Source organism: Engraulis encrasicolus, chromosome 5 (genome assembly GCF_034702125.1).
Source record: "Engraulis encrasicolus isolate BLACKSEA-1 chromosome 5, IST_EnEncr_1.0, whole genome shotgun sequence".
NCBI lineage: Eukaryota > Metazoa > Chordata > Actinopteri > Clupeiformes > Engraulidae > Engraulis > Engraulis encrasicolus.
In genome coordinates this window covers 1,039,035-1,047,867 of record NC_085861.1, presented here as the reverse complement: position 1 = coordinate 1,047,867, position 8,833 = coordinate 1,039,035, and the positions used below count along the sequence as shown (strand labels likewise).

At 41.6% G+C, this 8,833-nt stretch overlaps 1 long non-coding RNA gene across 3 annotated transcripts; it reads left to right on the top strand.

Annotated features, from left to right (window-relative positions):
- The first annotated feature begins 5,659 nt into the window (after positions 1-5,659).
- On the top strand, positions 5,660-8,575 carry LOC134448216 (uncharacterized). 3 transcript variants are annotated; one of them, XR_010034678.1, is made up of 4 exons: positions 5,660-6,020; positions 7,465-7,554; positions 7,660-8,057; positions 8,507-8,575. It is a non-coding gene; the product is annotated as an uncharacterized LOC134448216 (long non-coding RNA). The 3 variants fall into 3 exon arrangements; XR_010034676.1 differs by having other exon boundaries at positions 7,660-7,757; positions 7,964-8,570; XR_010034677.1 differs by having other exon boundaries at positions 7,660-8,570.
- Positions 8,576-8,833: the final 258 nt, after the last annotated feature.

Here is an 8,833-nt window from a genome sequence, read left to right as displayed (position 1 = left end):
CTTAAGTCCATGTATAAGTACTGTCTATGTCTATACTGTCTATGTCCTTACCTAGATTAGTCTATGTCTGTATGGGAAAGCAAGAAATGTAATTTCAAATTCTTTGTATGACCAGTGCATGTAAAGAAATTGACAATAAACCTACTTGACTTGACTTGACTTGAAGGGAGTGTCTGAAGTCGGGCGAACGTTGAGGTTTTTTTTTTTATTATTACTTTATTTTTAGAAAGTAGCTTTGTGTACAATATCTCAATGTAGTTTACCAAAAGCATCTTTGTGAACAATGGTTCGGTAGTTCACTAACATTACACATCAAGGGCGAACGTTGAGGTTGAGATTTCTTTCCTGCATTGACCGCCTTCCTAGCGAAAACATGCTCCATTTCATCCTCTGCATCTTCCTCTTGACAAAATGTCAAATCACAAAACCAAACAAATTACAACGTGCGTGTTACAGGCCCTACTGAGAACATAACTGAGGTTCATTTCGAGTTTTGATTAAGTGTGCGTGCACTGCTGCATGATCAAAAAAGTTACAAAAATATTAAACATCAAAATTAAGTGTTGCATTTCTGTAAGTAACTTAATACAACATGTTTCCTGATGAAATATGACCAGTATTATTTAAATCTTTGGATATTAATTGGATAATGTTTGATAATGTGAGACAGCTGTTAATAGGCTACCTACTGGCACCCTGACCCTTCTCTCTCTCACACACGATCAGCATCTCAGCATGATATGATCTAAGCCTATTAATAATAAGCATATTTTATAGGCCCTGCCCCTTATTTCTCTGTGTTGTGCTTTGATGTCAACACCTGGGGAACAGGTTGCAGTGGTATACAGCGCCGCCAGTTAGTATTGGCACCCCTTAATTTTATTTACAAAATGTGCAATATATCCAGAAATAAATGGAAATATAAACAACTTTTACCAACAGGACATTTTAATTGAAGGTCCAAAGATATTTACAATAGCAAAGTATTTTTTTCCAAAAGCATTTTGTAATTTCAAGTAAAAACATGAAAAAGGGCATGTCCATGAATATTGGCACCCCTCCTTAACGGATTGGTCTCACACCATTAGACAGCAAAAGCAGCCTCCAAAGGTATTCGTCTACGAGCTTCTTGCACTTCTCTAGTGGCATTTTGGATTGTGCATTTGGATTTGTGCTTTGGGTTTTTGTCTTGGAGTGAACATGATCTTCACCTCAAACCAAGTGCTCTTGCACACGGTTACACATTTTCCTGTAAATGATGATACCTGTGATGCCTGTCATGATACCTGTCATATGGTCAAAGCTTCCAATACCTATTGCATCAATGGGGTGACATAATATTATAGATCTGACACCATGCTTGATTTTTGGTAGGGTGTCCTTTTCCTCAAAGACTTTCTTGCAGAATATGCAAACATGTTGTTTGTGTGCATCACTGAAAAGCTGTACTATTGCTTCATCTGACCTTAGAACATTCATAAAAGGGCTGTGCTTTCCCTGTATTGTCTTATACAGACTTCAGGTGTTCCCTTTTATGATTTCATGAAGCAATGTGGTCTGCCTTTGCCTCCAACCAAATACCAATAGTTTGTGAAGTGTTTAACTTGTGATGCTTATTGACAAAAACTTCCCAAAACAGTTCAAAGTTGACCTTCAGGTCTGTAGATGTTAGACCCTGTGTTTACTTAAGGAAGAAGAAATCCGCACTCACAAACTGCGTCTCATTATTTATTTATATTACCACCATGTCCAAAAAGCAAACGCGTTTCGGCTAACAAGCCTTCATCAGGCTTGTTAGGCTTGTTAGCCGAAACGCGTTTGCTTTTTGGACATGGTGGTAATATAAATAAATAATGAGACGCAGTTTGTGAGTGCGGATTTCTTCTTCCTTAAGTTGACGCTTTTTATCTCGCACCCAAAAGCTTTTCGGTTTTCCAAGAAGTTGAGCGCATCCTCTGCCAATACTTGAGGACCCTGTGTTTAGTCATTATTTGCACCGACTTCTACAGACTTCTATCATAATTTCTTCCCTTAGCCCCACATCCAAGGATGTTCTTTACAGCTCCCTGTATGGCAGATTTCTGAATAACACAACACAGTGTTGGAAATGGTATACTAGGGTCTTTTGAGATGACCTTTTATTATTTGGCGGTCTTGTTTTTGCAAATAATTGTATTTCTGGTGTCCTCAGGCAGCCCCTCTGTCTTCACATTTGTCAAAGACGAACAAGATGTAACAGGTGGCTATTTAAAACACAAATATTAAAAAATCCTTGCCTAATTCATGTCCTATGGGCAAAAGCAATTTGGTTTCCACAATGGTATCCAGTAAAGGGTGCCAATACCAGTGATTCCAGGAGCTTTACCTTCTTCAATTTTTCCCTCGCGTAGTTTAGTATTCATTGCTGTTGATAATTTTTACATTTAGTATCAACCACAAGCTATCTATAGAAAAATCATGGTTGACCTTATTATTTGTTGTCTGGAGATATGTCCCATAATGTGCTTAAGCTTCAAGGGTGCCAATACTAACTGGCGGCACTGTATCTGCAATATCATTTAGTAGACCTACAAAATTAATGTAGGCAGGTAAATGCAAAAAAAAGAAAGTATATAAATAATTTATTTTCTTCTTCTTCTTTTTTTTTTTTGAAATCGTGGGGCGTATCGAACCGTGGGTCATATATCGTGATACAAACCGAATCGTGGGTTGGGTGTATCGTTACAGCCTTAGCCCCGAATTTTAATCTCTTGCAATAGGCCTTCTGGTCAGTAATCTACGGAAGCTCAGAGCTGCCAAGGTTTAATATATATTTGGCTCAGTATCATGTTATAACGTTATATTTACCATGTTATGGTAATGTTATGGCCCGCCCACTTGACATCCAGGCCCGCCCCATCTAATGAGAAGAGAAGTCACACCCACGACAGTCGACTCTGTTGCCTCATTGAACTGTAGCACTGAGCGATAATTAATAACTTTGTAAAGATAAATCTAGTTCATCTTCTATGAGTTCCACTATTTCAATTTCAGAGAATAATTTTTGGGCGGCATAATGCTTACGCTATGTGTTGAAACTCCAATCAGATTGTAATTACATGATCCAACGTGCCCCTCTCCTTGTACAACGTCTCTGTGGTATACTAGTGTTTGCGGAAGGTCCGGGAATGTGTCTTGGAAAGTTTTGTGGGCGTCAGCATGATTTGCAGAACATTGTTCTTCTATATCGGATATGTCAAACTAAGATACGGAATACGGATAACGTTATGGAATCGCCTTCACCCTCAGTAGTGCTCCCCAGTTCAGTCAATACCATGCCAAGGCGATAGCCATGTCAGAGCTAAGTTTGACACAACATGATGGTCCTAATGAATGGCTGTTTTCTACGATTAATCGGAAACAAGCGTCCACTAAAACAGTGGTTCTTAACCTGGGGTGCGGGCACCCCCTGGGGGTGCGCCAGAGATTTCAGGGGGTGCGTGGAATTTTGTTTGTGTTGAGGTTGTGACCACAAATTCTGCTAGCGAACATTATAATTAGGCCAAATCAAAACCAACTTAATGCAGGTTTTGTGCCCCATGTAAAGTCATTCAGGGATTGATTAATGTCTCAAGCAAGAATCATTGTAATAATCACTTTAATCATTTTTTAGTGCGTGCACACGTGTAGAAGTTTGGGTTGGGGGTGCGCGCCTTGTCTTGGGCACAGGTAAGGGGGTGCGTTAAGAAAAAAAGGTTAAGAACCACTGCACTAGAACATGTTGACTCAGACTGAATGCACTCTGTGCTCTTCCTTGAAATAAGAGAACTGGCCGACTCCTTGGAATATCATGACGCGAACGCGAGTTCAACAACAACAAAAACTCGCCTCCTTTTAGCATGCATAAAGGAATTATCAAAAGTAAGACCATTAATTACTTTTTTTCTTCTGGGCATATGCCTAACTGTTAATTTTGTATTGTAACAGCCCGTATCATGTTGGTGCCCGTTCCATTTGATTTTGCAGCCGAGCCGCCACGTCTTGTTTGAATGTCATATCTTTGGCCGCCGAAGTAGTCTAGCTGTTTCATGTTGGACTTTAATATGACTAGCAGTAGCTGCTAAGCGTTGTGTTGCTGCTTGCGATGTTGAGTCTGTGCATGACACAGGAATCTCGACCAACCGAAGCTCGTATTTAGAAAAATGTGAACATTTCATTGGCTGCCGCCCTCTGCTTTTGACGCTTTCGATGCCCTCGCCTGCTCAATTACTTCCGCATCTTTTCACACGTTCCATCTTTGCACGGTTAGCGTCTGTGCAGTTGGCATCATTAAACTTTGGATGCCTTATTTGAATGCAGACGTTTTGGTTTGTCGAGGATAGGGTTGGCAAACGTGGGTTTCCGTTGGTTTCAGTTTGTCTCCGTTAATGAAAGCTTGGCTACATGGTTGTTGTGGTTAATACATCTACCTGTAACAGAACAAAGTGTGTGCTGTCATGAGCACTTCCTGAGTGGAGAATCGCAGTGCGCATTGCCATGTTGCTAAAAGTAATTTGAGTGAGAGTCAAGTGTGGTATTTTTCTTTTCATTTGGCGACACAACATCATAAAATGATGCGCCATAACCGTGGATATGTCCAGGCGGTCGAGACTTATACACGCCCACCGGTCATGACAGCATCTCGGAGGAAAGAGGGTTGTTGGTAGTTTATTTGCAGTGTCCTTGGTTGCTACAGCATGCTCAACACTGCATGAAAAGAGGAATATGTGGATGAGTTTTGCACCTTAAATTGCCTCATACCTCAAGCCACAGCATTTGCGGCTCCCCCATGCCCCCCTCCCATCCCCTTCTTAGGAGAGCCTTTAATATGTAAATGCCAGTGATCAGGTCGGGAGCTGCTACAGTCAATTTCAAGTGGGGTGGGGTGGGGTGAGGTCAGGTGGGTGGGAGGGAGTGGGGGGTTGGCAGGCCTGTTTCTAGGATTTTGGGGTCCCTAGGCAACGGGATTGTTGGGGGCCCTAGGGCATTTTTTGGCCTTTTACTAAAATGTGTGTGTGTGTGTGTGTGTGTCTGTGTGTATGTTTGTTCACGCTGCCCAGTGGTGTTTTTCAGAATCACTAACCATTAAACCAGGGGTAGTGAACCTATGTCTCGAGGGCCCTTGAGGCCGTTTTATCCGGCCCCTGATATCATTATAATGTTTTGCAACTTCACATGAAATAGGCCTATGACATATTTTGCAGGCCTAAAGGAATCTTAGAAATTACATTTCCAATGCAATTAAGTTAGGCCTATATTCAGGGGACCTAGAAAAGGTGGGGACTGTTTTAAATGTGTCTACCTTTAAAGGTGTCTATATGTCTATATAGGCCTAAAGGTGTCTATATATGCCTAAATTTCATGGGGAAATCCTGATTTGTGTTCATAGTACGGCCCCCGGAGGATTTTATGACCATGGTAGGAATTTGAAGTGGCCCTTCGAATGAAAAAGGTTCCCCACCCCTGCACTAAAACCTTTCTACTAGCCACAGCTCTGCTGTCAGTACATTTTATTATGATACTATAAGCTCAGAAATGAAGTTGATCAAACAATTCGATCGGTGCTATAAACATTTAAATGAACCGAATAGAAATCAGAATAGAAACATCTGAATGATCTTTCTTGGACATAGCCTACATTTTGAAGTGACCCTTTGAAATAAAAAGGTTCCTCACCCCTGCTTTTGAGGAAAAACATCAATGTGCTTGGCCACTCTGGTTTTTAAATTATTCTGAACTAAAGCAAGGATTGTTCAAGGAAGTTCAAAACAGACTGTCTCTGGTTAAATTAGTTCTACACCAAGCCTTTAGGTGGCAGTACAACTAATTCGCACAATGCGAATTCCACACACAAGCCACAAAGAAGCCATCTACCGCGGTCAACAACACCGACCTATCTGAACAGAACCACGCGCTGTCTGTGTGGTTTCACTGTTACAAGTTTCTTGGCGACATGGGGGAAAGTTCCTCACATACCAACGGAAAATGGGCTTCACATACATGTAAGTAAATTTTACTCAACTGTGGTTTAAAGTTTCAGTACTCAAGAGCGATTGAATAGCTCCTCTGAACACAGATCCGCCATTGCTAAGTTGTAGCACAAGTCCCCTCAATGAATGTGACTACTCTTGTTGCTGCTGTACGCTAGTAAATTCTGATAACTTGCGAGCATCGTAATGACAAAATGCAGTAGTGAAACGGTGAATGTTAAGTATACTTGTTGATGGTAAGTTGTTTGACATTGCTCGTTCTCAATTGCCTTTCCCCTGCCTAAAGATGATTCCCAGTTTGTCGCTCCCAGCGCGGTTCGATCCCCAGTCGGTTCGCTCCCACTAGCCAGACTATCGAGCCCACCGAGCTAGTTATCTTTTTGATGTTAGTTTTTTGTTACGTACCCTAAACCTAACCCTTACCTTAACCCTAAACCTAACCCTAAATTGCTTGTATGTGGTAGTGTATGATAATACGAGAAATGTAATCGGGTGGGATAGAACGCCTGGGATTGATGGGATCACCTGGGACTACACGTCCGGGAGTGATCTTACATGGGAGTGACCATCTCCCAGCGCTTAAGATTGACAAAGGCTACCGTTAGCATGCTATTGCGTTAGCTCATCAACTAGTTGCTGGGCACTGCTCATTTTTCACGTCTGCCCGGCATTTCGCTGATGAACTAACGCTTGCCAATGTATTTTACAGCGGCAAAAATGCATCTAGGCGACGTTGGCAAGATTGGTGTGCCGTCTGGGTATGTTGGTTTTCAGTGCTGGGCAGTAGCGAAGCGACTAGTTTAATTACATTCCCTAGTAGCTTGGTCGTAGCGTCATTACTATGTATCGACTAACGTCCCTGTAGTTAGGAAATAAATAGTTTGGAAATCAATTTGAAATACCCTGGCATTTGCAACAGTAGGCAACCTGTCCTTAAAAAGTATGGGTCCTCAAAACAGCACTTGTTGCACAAATAAGTGTTGCATAGAGCAGTGTTTCCCAACCAGGGGTACGTGTACCACTAGGGGTACGCGAGCACCCTGCAGGGGGTACTTGGAAAAATGAAAACATGTATGGAGCATAGTCACATTGGGATATAAAGCATGAGTCAGGGGGTACTTGTGGTATGAGAAAAGGCTTAGGGGGTACTTAAGACAAAAAAAGGTTGGGAAACACTGGCATAGAGCACGCCACCCCGAAATCAATGTGAAATACCCTGGCATTTGCAACAGTAGGCAGCATGTCCTTAAAACGTATGGGTCCTCAAAACAGCACTTGCTGCACAAATAAGTGTAGCTGGCCTCTTCAAGAAATTGAAATTATGCATGGTCACTTTTTCTTATTGTTTCACGTGGAGGTCTACTGACATTGTCTAAATAATGTTGGCTAGTTTATGTCCATGTATTATATTAGGACCCAAGGTTAATGGGTTATTCTGTTTACCATGTTTTCACAGGCTGCTGTCTCATAATATGGCGAAGACGAGTCACTTGAAGGCCTAACAGCTCTTATGAGGAGCAGTCTTGCCATAGAAGACTGAAAGAATGTAAGATTAACTTCTTTGTGACCAATATGACTTGCTCATTGATACATTAGCTATGTCAATATGAGATGCATGTCGAAGTATTTAATTTATTTGTCTCTCTTCTAGGAGCTGTAGAAACAACAGGGTGCCTGCTGCAGTATGACGAGGACGCCCTGATCATAGAAGGTCCAGTGTCTTGGCAGGGTGAAATGGCACTGATATCGGTATGTGGTGATATCAGTTAAAATTAATGAATTAATTCTCATATCTGAATAATGTGAACACTGGATTTACCACACACTCACACACACCCTAGTCCTAGATTATACAACCAAGGTTACTTTTACCACAGCTCTGGCACTGCATCAAATTTCTTTTCTTTTTTATAGAACTGGACAGGTCATTTATTCGTTCCCCTTGTTTTTTGCAGTGTCCTGCAGGATGCTGTGTCCTGCAATCCTGTGTGCTGTGCTACAGACGCGTGTGGAGGTCAACCCGAAATGGGCACAGTAGAGTGAAAGAGGGTAAGCTTAACCTATAGCCTACGTCAGGGTTGGGGAACCTTTCTCATTCGAATGGCCACTTCAAATTCATCCGAGGGGCCATAAAAGTCCTCCAAGGGCCGTACTATGAACACAAACCAGGATTTTCCCTTTCACTTTAGGCCTATATTGAAGGCAGCCACATTTAAACAAACGCCAACTTCTTCAGGTTCCCTGAATATAACTTAATTGTATTGCTAATGTATTTTCTAAGATTCCTTTACAAAATATGTCATATTTCATGTGAAGATGGAATTGCATTAAAATTATATCGGGGGCCGGATAAAACAGCCTCAAGGGTCGCAAACGGCCCTAGAGACATAGGTTCCCCACCCCTGTCCTACATTGTCAATATGACTTGTGCTACTTTATAGATAAGTTGTCAATGCTGTGCATTGCTATGTTTTGATTTATTTTCTTACATCCTACAGATCCTGGCAGGGAGACGGTAGTGTCCTGCAGGATGGTGATGGGCAATCTTACAAGAGACCACAGAAAACTGATATAGTGTAAGATTATCCCTGTGGGCTCAATATGTCTTGCTTATTGATATATTTGCTATGTCAATATGAGGTGCATGACGAAGTATTTATTTATTTGTTGTTTCTACAGCTCCCAGAAGTGAGACTGAGTGCCTGTTGCAGTATGACGAGGAAGCAGTGACCAGAGACCTTCAGTAGACCCTACTGGCATGATTGGCGGCTGAAGAACATAATCAACAGCAATGTTTATAATATTGTACATACCTGTATAGTCTG